At 37.3% G+C, this 10,205-nt stretch overlaps 1 protein-coding gene across 4 annotated transcripts in view; it reads left to right on the top strand.

Moving 5' to 3' along the window:
- diaph2 (diaphanous-related formin 2) overlaps positions 1–10,205 on the top strand; it is a 1,014,494-nt gene that overhangs the window by 644,316 nt on the left and 359,973 nt on the right. The gene's annotated exons all lie outside the window — the stretch shown is intronic.

The raw sequence follows: 10,205 nt of genomic DNA, 5'->3' as shown, positions 1-10,205 counted from the left end.
GAGTAATATACGTTTCATTCATTAGTGCAATCAGGTTTAGCAGGGACATATTGCTTCCTTGATTGGCTACTTCACACGTTCCTTTCAAAGTAGGGTACTCACCTTTTCTACCGTCCTAATCAGCACGTTGCGGCCATTCCATTCAAAATAAGGCTATTAAAGCATGCATTGGATGTATCGTTGATTGCATCATTGACGGCGAAAGCCTGGCTTCTGCGTCCTCACACTTGAAAAAAAAGTATCATTCGATTTTAGGTGAAAATTTCCACCAAAACACGACCTGGTTTTCCTGCACTGTCTCGGTCTTAGTACAATTAAACATGCACTGAACATGAAATAATTTACCATGAAGCCAACTAAAGTTGTAGCATATAGTAATCGCATCAACTGATGTAAACCAGTGGTGTCCAAACTACGGTCTGCAAGTTAAAACTCTCTAATGCAAAGCGAAAGCCATTTATCAACAACACCCAGAAATGCCGCCACTTCACTGGGCCCGAGCTCATCTAAGATGGACTGATGCAAAGTGGAAAAGTGTTATGTGGTCTGACAAGCCCACATTTTGATTGATTGATTGATTGATTGAGACTTTTATTAGTAGATTTTACAGTACAGTACATATTCCGTACAATTGACCACTAAATGGTAACACCCGAATATGTTTTTCAACTTGTTTAAGTCGGGGTCCACGTTAATGAATTCATTCAATTCATTTCAAATAGTTTTTGGAAACTGTGGACGTTGTGTCCTCCGTACCAAAGAGGAAAATAACCATCCAGATTGTTATAGGCGCAAAGTTCAAAAGCCAGCATCTGTGATGGTGTGGGGGTGTTTTAGTGCCCAAGGCATGGGTAACATACGCATCTGTGAAGGCACCATTAATGCTGAAAGGTACATACAGGTTTTGGAGCAACATATGTTGCCATCAAAGCAACGTTATCATGGACGCCCCTGCTTATTTCAGCAAGACAATGCCAAGCCACATGTTACAAGAGCGTGGCTTCATAGTAAAAGAGTGCGGGTACAAGACTGGCCTGCCTGTAGTCCAGACCTGTCTCCTATTGAAAATGTGTGGCGCAATATGAAGCCTAGAATACCACAACGGAGACCCTGAACTGTTGAACAATTTAAGCGGTACATCAACCAAGAATGGGAAATAATTCCACTTGAAAACCTTCAAAATTTGGTAAAAATGTCCCTGTGCCAGTTTTTTGCAATGTGTTGCTGCCATTAAATTCTAAGTTAATAATTATTTGCAAAAGATGAATTAAGTTTCTCAGTTCGAACATTAAATATATTGTCTTTGCAGTCTATTCAATTGAATATAAGTTGAAAAAGGTTTGCAAATCATTTACACAATGTGCCAACTTCACTGGTTATGGGTTTTGTATATATATATATATATATATATATATATATATATATATATATATATATATATAACGATACGAGAATTCAATATCACGGTTATCGTTATTATTGGAGTATTGTTGAATGTGCTCAAAAAGTACTTATACACACACTGACTACTTTTGACAGTTATATTTTTTAAACATACCTAAAATAAATAAACACACTGTTAGAAAAGCCACTACTTTGCGTGTTTTGTGTTTCTTATCGTGTTTTAGTCTTAGTATTTAATCTGTTTTAACCTCTTGAGGCCCAAGCTGTTTGTTTACATGCTATTTTTATTTATCTTTGCTATTTGGGCTTATTGGACCCTAATTAGAATAAAAACTAAAAATCATCTTTTGATGTGATGTACTTATTAGTCCATAAGTACACAAACGTGTACTTCATGTGTAGTGACATGTTATTTTTTATTTTTATATATTTTTTTCCAAATTCCATTGTATGTTGTACTCTTCTGACACCACCAGATGGCAGTATAAATGTCCACGGCATAAGACCCCAATTCAGTAGCGTACACAATTTTGGAAATAAGAGCTAAAAGGTGCAGTCCACGCATGTGGCCACTAAGGACTTTAGAGGTTAATTAATGGCTAATCTCGTATTGTTTTAAAATATCGGTTTGTACTGTAGCACTTTAAGATTTATTGAAATGAAAAGTGCATAACAAAGGAAATGTTATTTCTGGCAGTTGTGTCCTACTCTGTTTAGGTGTCCTCAAACGCATCGTTTGAGGAAAGATGGAGCATCAAAATTCGGTGCTAAGAGAACACAGCTTGTAGGTTCAATGTGCCCAATTAAATATCTTAGTTGCTCAGACAGCAAAGTATAAAACTTTAGATTGGGGTATGTTGTTTCTTAATAGGGAAAGACATTGCTGTTTTCATGTTAGACAGTCAGTCCATGCGGTTATCAATCTTGGTTTTTCGATCATTTGAATTCAAAAGGGTACTACTAACTGTCAGGAGTTGTGCTGTGATCATCATTAATTGTGTTTATCATTACACCTCCACAATACAATCTTGTTTCCCAGTAAAAAAAAAAAAAAAAACCTTACAAAGACAGTTCTTTTCTGATTGGACTCCTATGTAATGTCTACTGTGAGTGCATAACTTGTCTCACCTGCTGAAAGACGGAATTAAATATGATTTGATATTGTCTCTTTTATTATTTAGTAACGTCATTGTTTTCGTCAACGTGCATTTGTTGTGATTCGTTATTGTCCAATTTTAGCCATAGAAAAATAGGTTGTTGGCGGTAACTAAGACTAAAGTATGTAGTCAACAAAAGTAACTCTAGTTCCCAGATTGCAAATGAAACCACACACCAACCTTCTCCATCATAATTTATCTTTTGGAAATGAACATTGTTCAAATATACAGTAGCGTATTTTCCGGACTATAAGGCACACTTAATGCTTTGTTTGCCCTCAAAACTCGACAGTGCGCCTTATAACCCGCTGTGCCCAATGTACGGAATAAGTTTGGTTGAGCTTACTTACTTCGAAGCTATGTTGTTACATTGCTACATTGTGTAATGATAAGTGTGACCAGTAGATGGCAGTCAAACATAAGAGATAAGTGTAGACAGCACAATGATTGCAATATGTCTCAAGTAAACAACACCACCATTGTATATGTTCCATTGAAAATATAGAACATTACACACGGCGCTCAAAAAACTATCAAAATGTTTTAGTACGACTTTGGTAAGCTATGAAGCCACACCGCTTGATGGATTGTCGGCGCATTAAACATACGAGTATTATTATGGTGTGTGTATAAGGTAAGCTATATTATCTGGCCTTTTGTTTCGCAATATTATGCAAAAGCAACTTTTCCTACCTTCTGGTACCTGCTGATCTGCATTTGAGATCTGTAGAAGTCCTAAAAAATTGTGTGCGTCCGCCTTTGTATTCTGTGGCGACATTGTAGTCGATAATCATCTTTTTTTTTCTTTATCTTCTTTTTATGGGACATGCATCCTCCGCTGTTGCCATTTCCAATATAAAATAGTGTAAAGTTCTTACTTATATCTGTCAGTAAACTCGCCATGAAAGTGCTAAAACATACCGGTGTAGTGAGTTTACATTATTCACCCAAGGAACTTTAGTTATTAGAGAATTCCGGTCAGGCGGTTTTTCACAGGACACATTTCCGGTGTTGTTGTTTCCGGATGAGAAGATGCTGCTCCGTTATTGATTGAAGTAAAGTCTGAATGTCATTAAAACAGCTAGCTCCATCTTTTGACACTTCTTCCACTCCCATCCTTGCACGCTACACCGCTACAACAAAGATGACGGGGAGAAGACGCTGCCGAAGGTGAGCCACGTAAATAAGACCGCCCACAAAACGGCGCATCCGGAAGCGAATGTCAGAAAGCGGCTTGAAGATGATCTGTAAAACATCATCTATGCAACATTTTGACCAAAGAACCACATTGCATGTTATGTAGACCACAAGGAAGTGTTTTACATTTAGAAAAAATATATAATAATATGACTCCTTTAATTTAATCCTCTTAAGGCCCAAGCTGTTTGTTTACATGCTTTTTTTTTATCTTTATCTTTGCTATTTGGGCTTATTGGACCCTAATTAGAATAAAAACTAATAATCATCTTTTTATATGATGTACTTAGTCCATAAGTAACAAACGTGTACTTCATGTTTAGTGACATGCTAATTCTTATTTTTACACTTTTTTTTTCCAAATTCCATTGTATGTTATACTCTTCTGACACCACCAGATGGCAGTATATGTGTCCACATAAGCGGCCATAAGACCCCAATTCAGTAGTGTACACAACTTTGGAAAAATAAGAGCTAAAAGGTGCTGTCCACGCATGTGGCCAGCTGTTTGTTTACATGCTTTTTTATGTCTCTTTGCTATTTGGGCTTATTGGATCCTAATTAGAATAAAATCTAAGAATCATCTTTTGATATGATGTATTTAGTCCATAAGTAACAAACGTGTACTTCATGTTTAGTAACATGCTAATTCTTATTTTTACACTTTTTTTTTTCAGATTCCATTGTATGTTATACTCTTCTGACACCACCAGATGGCAGTATAAGTGTCCACATAAGCGGCCATAAGACCCCAATTCAGTAGTGTACACAATTTTGGAAAAATAAGATCTAAAAAAGGTGCTGTCCACGCATGTGGCCAGCTGTTTGTTTACATGCTTTTTTATTTCTCTTTGCTATTTGGGCTTATTGGATCCCAATTAGAATAAAATCTAAGAATCATCTTTTGATATGATGTACTCAGTCCATAAGTTACAAACGTGTACTTCATGTTTAGTGACATGCTAATTCTTATTTTTACACTTTTTTTTCCAAATTCCATTGTATGTTATACTCTTCTGACACCACCAGATGGCAGTATAAGTGTCCACATAAGCGGCCATAAGACCCCAATTCAGTAGTGTACACAATTTTGGAAATAAGAGCTAAAAGGTGCTGTCCACGCATGTGGCCACTAAGCCTGTTTTAATGTGCCCTATAATCCAGTGCGCCTAATATATGAAAAAAATATAAAAAATAGACTATTTATTGGCAGTGCACCTTATAATCCGGTGCGCCCTATGGTCCGGAATGTACGGTATGTATCGAAGTTGTCGCCGCAATTTTTAAATATATATATTTTTTTAACAAGGTCAAAAATAAACATTATATAGATTCACCCGGTCACAACATTAAAGCACACTTGATCGTTTTCGCGAGTGCATACAATGTTAATTTTATAAGCATTTTATGTCACTGCATGTCACACGTCGGTGTTGTTTTGCTAATGCCAAGATTAAATGGAAATTATCTTTCATCTTACCTTTTTTTTTGTGTTTCTTCATTAAGCTCCTCCTTAATGAGCAAAGAACATACAGAAATAAACAAGATGATCATTGTCAGTGCTTTAATAGCAATGCAGCCTAAATATTTGGCCCACTCCAATCGGTAATCGTGTGACGTTCACCGTAAGAGCCAATATTTCCATACCCTGACCTCATATTTATATCGGTGGCCAATTTATCTCGTTAAAGTCACTTTGAGATGAATATATGTGTGAGGCGGGTTGGGGGGGCTGACAATGCAAACGCTGTGATTCCACTCTGTGACTACTGCAGTGACAATCTGTCTTGACAATGTGCGAAAAGAGAAAATATGACACAAATGTTCTCATAAATCTATTTAGTCTAAGACACAGCCAAGGGCAAAGTACTTTGTGCCTGGGAGAGAGAGGGGGAGGACTTTGAGGATATTAATACCGCTGTGAATATATCTATTATCCACGTTCATTTCAAGGCGCCGCGGCATCATAAAGCAGCGGCCGGTTTCCCCCATTGAAACTCCTCCATGTACTTGGCACTGTGTTACTTAGACAAAATGCCTTTCTGGATGAGCAGGGGAGCAGAAGCCATCATTTGTCTTTCTCTTTCAATGGACTTGTGAAAGGTCCGCAAGTTGAGACGGTTTCCTCTTGTGCCAGAGCAGAACGGCCAACGAGCTGACTGCAGTTTGCAGAAGGGAATATTAGTGTCTAGAATATTAGCACTTCTGCTAATGCAAGTTTACTTTTGTTAATTTCCGCACGCACACACAAACACACATATATATATATATATATATATATATATATATATATATATATATATATATATATATATATATATATATTATACACACTGTATTTTCCGGACTATAAGGTACACTGCCGATGAATGGTCTATTTTTAATGTTTTTTTCATATATACTCAGTGGCCTAGTGATTAGTGTGTCCGCCCTGAGATCGGTAGGTTGTGAGTTCAAACCCCGGCCGAGTCATACCAAAGACTATAAAAATAGGACCCATTACGTCCCTGCTTGGCACTCAGCATCAAGGGTTGGAATTGGGGGTTAAATCACCAAAAATGATTCCCGGGCGCAGCACCGCTGCTGCCCACTGCTCCCCTCACCTCCCAGGGGGTGATCAAGGGGATGGGTCAAATGCAGAGGACGAATTTCACCACACCTAGTGTGTGTGTGACAATCATTGGGACTTTAACTTTAACTTTAACTTTAAGACGCACCGGATTTTATATATATATATATATATATATATATATATATACTTTTTTTTTCTTTTTTCTAAATGTAAAACACTTCCTTGTGGTCTACATAACATGTAATGGTGGTTCTTTGGTCAAAATGTTGCATAGATCAGTGTTTTTCAACCTTTTTTGAGACAAAGCACATTTTTTTCATTAAAAAAATACAGAGGCACACCACCAGCAGAAAAGGTTAAACAATGAAACTCCACCAGGTTGCTGTGCCTTATTTTGAGTTTGTTGTTGTTTCCTGTGTGTTGTGCTTTAGTTCCTGTCTTGCGCTGTTATTTTGGTGACCCTTCCTGTTTTGTTGGTGTTATCCTGTAGCAGCTTCACGCCTTCCTTTGAGTGCTATTGCACGCACCTACTTTGTTTTCGCAATCAAGACTCTTTAAGTTGTGCGTACGCTATCTTTCTTTGTGGGGACATTGTTGATTGTCATGTCATGTACGAGATGTGCTTTGTGGACGTCGTCTTTGCTCCACACGCTGTAAGTTTTTGCTGTCGTCCAGTATTCTGTGTTTGTTGACTTTGTAGCCAGTTCAGTTTTACTTTTGTTTTACATAGCCATTCCTATGCTTCAGTGCCTTTTCCTAGCGAGACTTGCCTTGTTATTTTTTGGTTTAAGCGTCACATACCTTTTTACCTGCACGCTGTCTCCCGCTGTGCTCTGCATGTTGGGATCACGACAAACCATCCTCAACGCGTTCCGACTTCTACAAAGCGATGAACTACCTGCTGCCACCTACTGGTATGGAGTATTACAAGATTACCCTGCCAAGCTCTACACAGCACAGGCACTAGACAACGGCACATTATTATGATTATTGATTTGCAAAAAATATTTTTTGGACCAATTAGGTGAAGTTGCATAATTTCCCACGGCATACCAGACAATATCTCACGGCACACTAGTGGGCCGCGGCACAGTAGTTGAAAATCACTGGCATAGATCATGTTTTACAGATCATCTTCAAGCCGTTCTGTGGGCGGTCTTATTTACGTGGCCCACTATCGGCAGCATCTTCTCCCCGCAGAGGTGGGTAGTAACGCGCTACATTTACTCCGTTACATCTACTTGAGTAACTTTTGGAATAAATTGTACTTCTAAGAGTAGTTTTAATGCAACATACTTTTACTTTTACTTGAGTATATTTATAGAGAAGGAACGCTACTTTGACTCCGCTACTTTTATCTACATTCAGCTCGCTACTCGCTACTAATTTTTATCGATCTGTTAATGCACCCTTTGTTTGTTTTGGTCTGTCAGACAGACCTTCAAAGTGCCTGCCTTATTGGTGACGTTTCACTTCGTTCCACCAATCAGATGCAGTCACTGGTGACGTTGGACCAATCAAACAGAGCCAGGCGGTCACATGATCTGACTTAAACAAGTTGAAAAACTTATTGGGGTGTTACCATTTAGTGGTCAATTGTACGGAATATGTACTGTACTGTGCAATCTACTAATAAAAGTTCCAATCAATCAATCAAATGTGTGAAGGAAAAAAGATACTTTTTTATTTCAACCGCACATCCCGTCAAAAGCCTAAAGACTGACCGCACATGAGGACGTTCCTGTCTTCACAATAAAAGTGCCGCTCCATCGCGCCTGCGCTTTCAAAATAAGAGTCTCCGAAAGCCAGCGCAAACAAGCTAGCAAGCTATGGAGTTTGCCGCCAATATATTTCTTGTAAAGTGTATAAAAACGAATATGGAAGCTGGACAAATAAGATGCTAAAAACCCACCACTTTCATGTGGTATTAGACAGAAAGGAGGAACTTTTCTTCTCCTCCATTTGAAAACGTGGACGTTATCATCACTACTGTCTGATTACAATCAACGCAAGTCATCAGAATCAGGTAATACACCAACTTATATTCTTGTCTTCATGAAAGAAAGGAATCTATATGTTAAACATGCATGTATATTCATTAAAATACCTTTAACATGTAAACAAAAACAGCAAAATAAATAAATATAAATTATATACTGTATATATCAATGTATATATATATATATATATATATATATATATATATATATATATGAGTGTGTATGTTACTCATCAGTTACTCAGTACTTGAGTAGTTGTTTCACAACATACTTTTTACTTTTTCTCAAGTAAATATTTGGGTGACTACTCCTTTCTTTTACTTGAGTAATAAATCTCTAAAGTAACAGTACTCTTACTTGAGTACAATTTCTGGCTACTCTACCCACCTCTGTCTCTCCGTCATCTTTGTTGTAGCGGTGTAGCATGCAAGGACGGGAGTGGAAGAAGTGTCAAAAGATGGAGCTAACTGTTTTAATGACATTCAGACTTTACTTCAATCAATAACAGAGCAGCATCTCCTCATTCGGAAATGTGTCCCGTGAAAAAAACGTCCGATCCCAACTCTCTAGTAACTAAAGTTATTTGGGTGAATAATGTAAACTCACTACACCGGTATGTTTTAGCGCTTTCATGGCAAGTTTACTGACAGATATAAGTAAGAACTTTACATTCCCGTATTTTTCTGACTATAAGTCTCCGTTTTTTTCATAGTTTGGCCGGGCTCCAGTGCGGCGTATATGTTTTTTTTCCTTCTTTATTATGCATTTTCGGCAGATGCGACTTATACTCCAGTGCGACTTATACTCCGAAAAATACGGTACTTTATATTAGAAATGGCAACAGCGGAGGATGAATGTCCCATAACAAGAAGATAGGGAAAATCGACACGGACTACAAAGGCGGACGCGCACAATTTTTCAGGATCCATGCAGATCCCAAATAAAGATCAGCAGGTACCAGAAGGTAAGAAAAGTTGTCAACACATGTGTTCGCACATAACTACCTGCTCACTGAACTTTGTGGACATTATAAAAAATTTCCATGCACCATAAAAAAATCTAAATTACACCCATTTAAATATATTACAAAGCATGATGATGAGGCTATATATATATATATATATATATATATATATATATATATATATATATATATATATATATATATATATATATATATGAGGTGGCGACTTGTCCAGGGTGTACCCCGCCTTCCGCCCGATTGTAGCTGATAGGTTCCAGCACCCCCCGCAACCCCGAAAGGTATAAGCGGTAGAAAATGGATGGTTGAATATACATATATATAATAATGCTATTCTAAATATCAGAAAAAACAAAAATAAACAAGCAAAGTACAATTGTAATTAAATAAATAACTGAAGTTAAAAACATAAATAATCCAATGAAAATGCTGCTGCAAAACAAGCTGTTTGTAACATTGTTGGGAAGTATAGAAATAACATATCATGCATGATATATTTTTGTAATTGTAAATTTAATATATAACGTGGCTCGAGTAAAGTAGTTTCAGAAAAATAATTGTGTATGCATATGACTTTTTTTTTTTTTTTTTTTTTTTTTTTTTACATCATTTCTTGCTACATGTTTAATCTGTTAATAATCTAGGTTTGACATTTGATGACCTTGAATGGGTCGTGTGTGTGTGGGTGTTGTTCAGGATATTGTTTTTCTTATATGAATTACAAATCAGTTGCGTTGTTCAAGGACCAAGACTGTCCAAGACCCATATGTGTATAATATTAATTGCGTCCGGGTTGCATTGTGCGGCAGGTATATAACGGCGCGTGATTAGTGGCGGCAGCAGGTGGGGACACTTATCAATAAACAGAACATATTGTGTATGATCAGAGCATA

The sequence above is a fragment of the Nerophis lumbriciformis genome, linkage group LG16 (genome assembly GCF_033978685.3).
Source record: "Nerophis lumbriciformis linkage group LG16, RoL_Nlum_v2.1, whole genome shotgun sequence".
Classification (NCBI taxonomy): Eukaryota; Metazoa; Chordata; class Actinopteri; order Syngnathiformes; family Syngnathidae; genus Nerophis; species Nerophis lumbriciformis.
The sequence above is the reverse complement of the archived record's forward strand: the minus strand, read 5'-3'. Positions and strand labels throughout refer to the sequence as shown.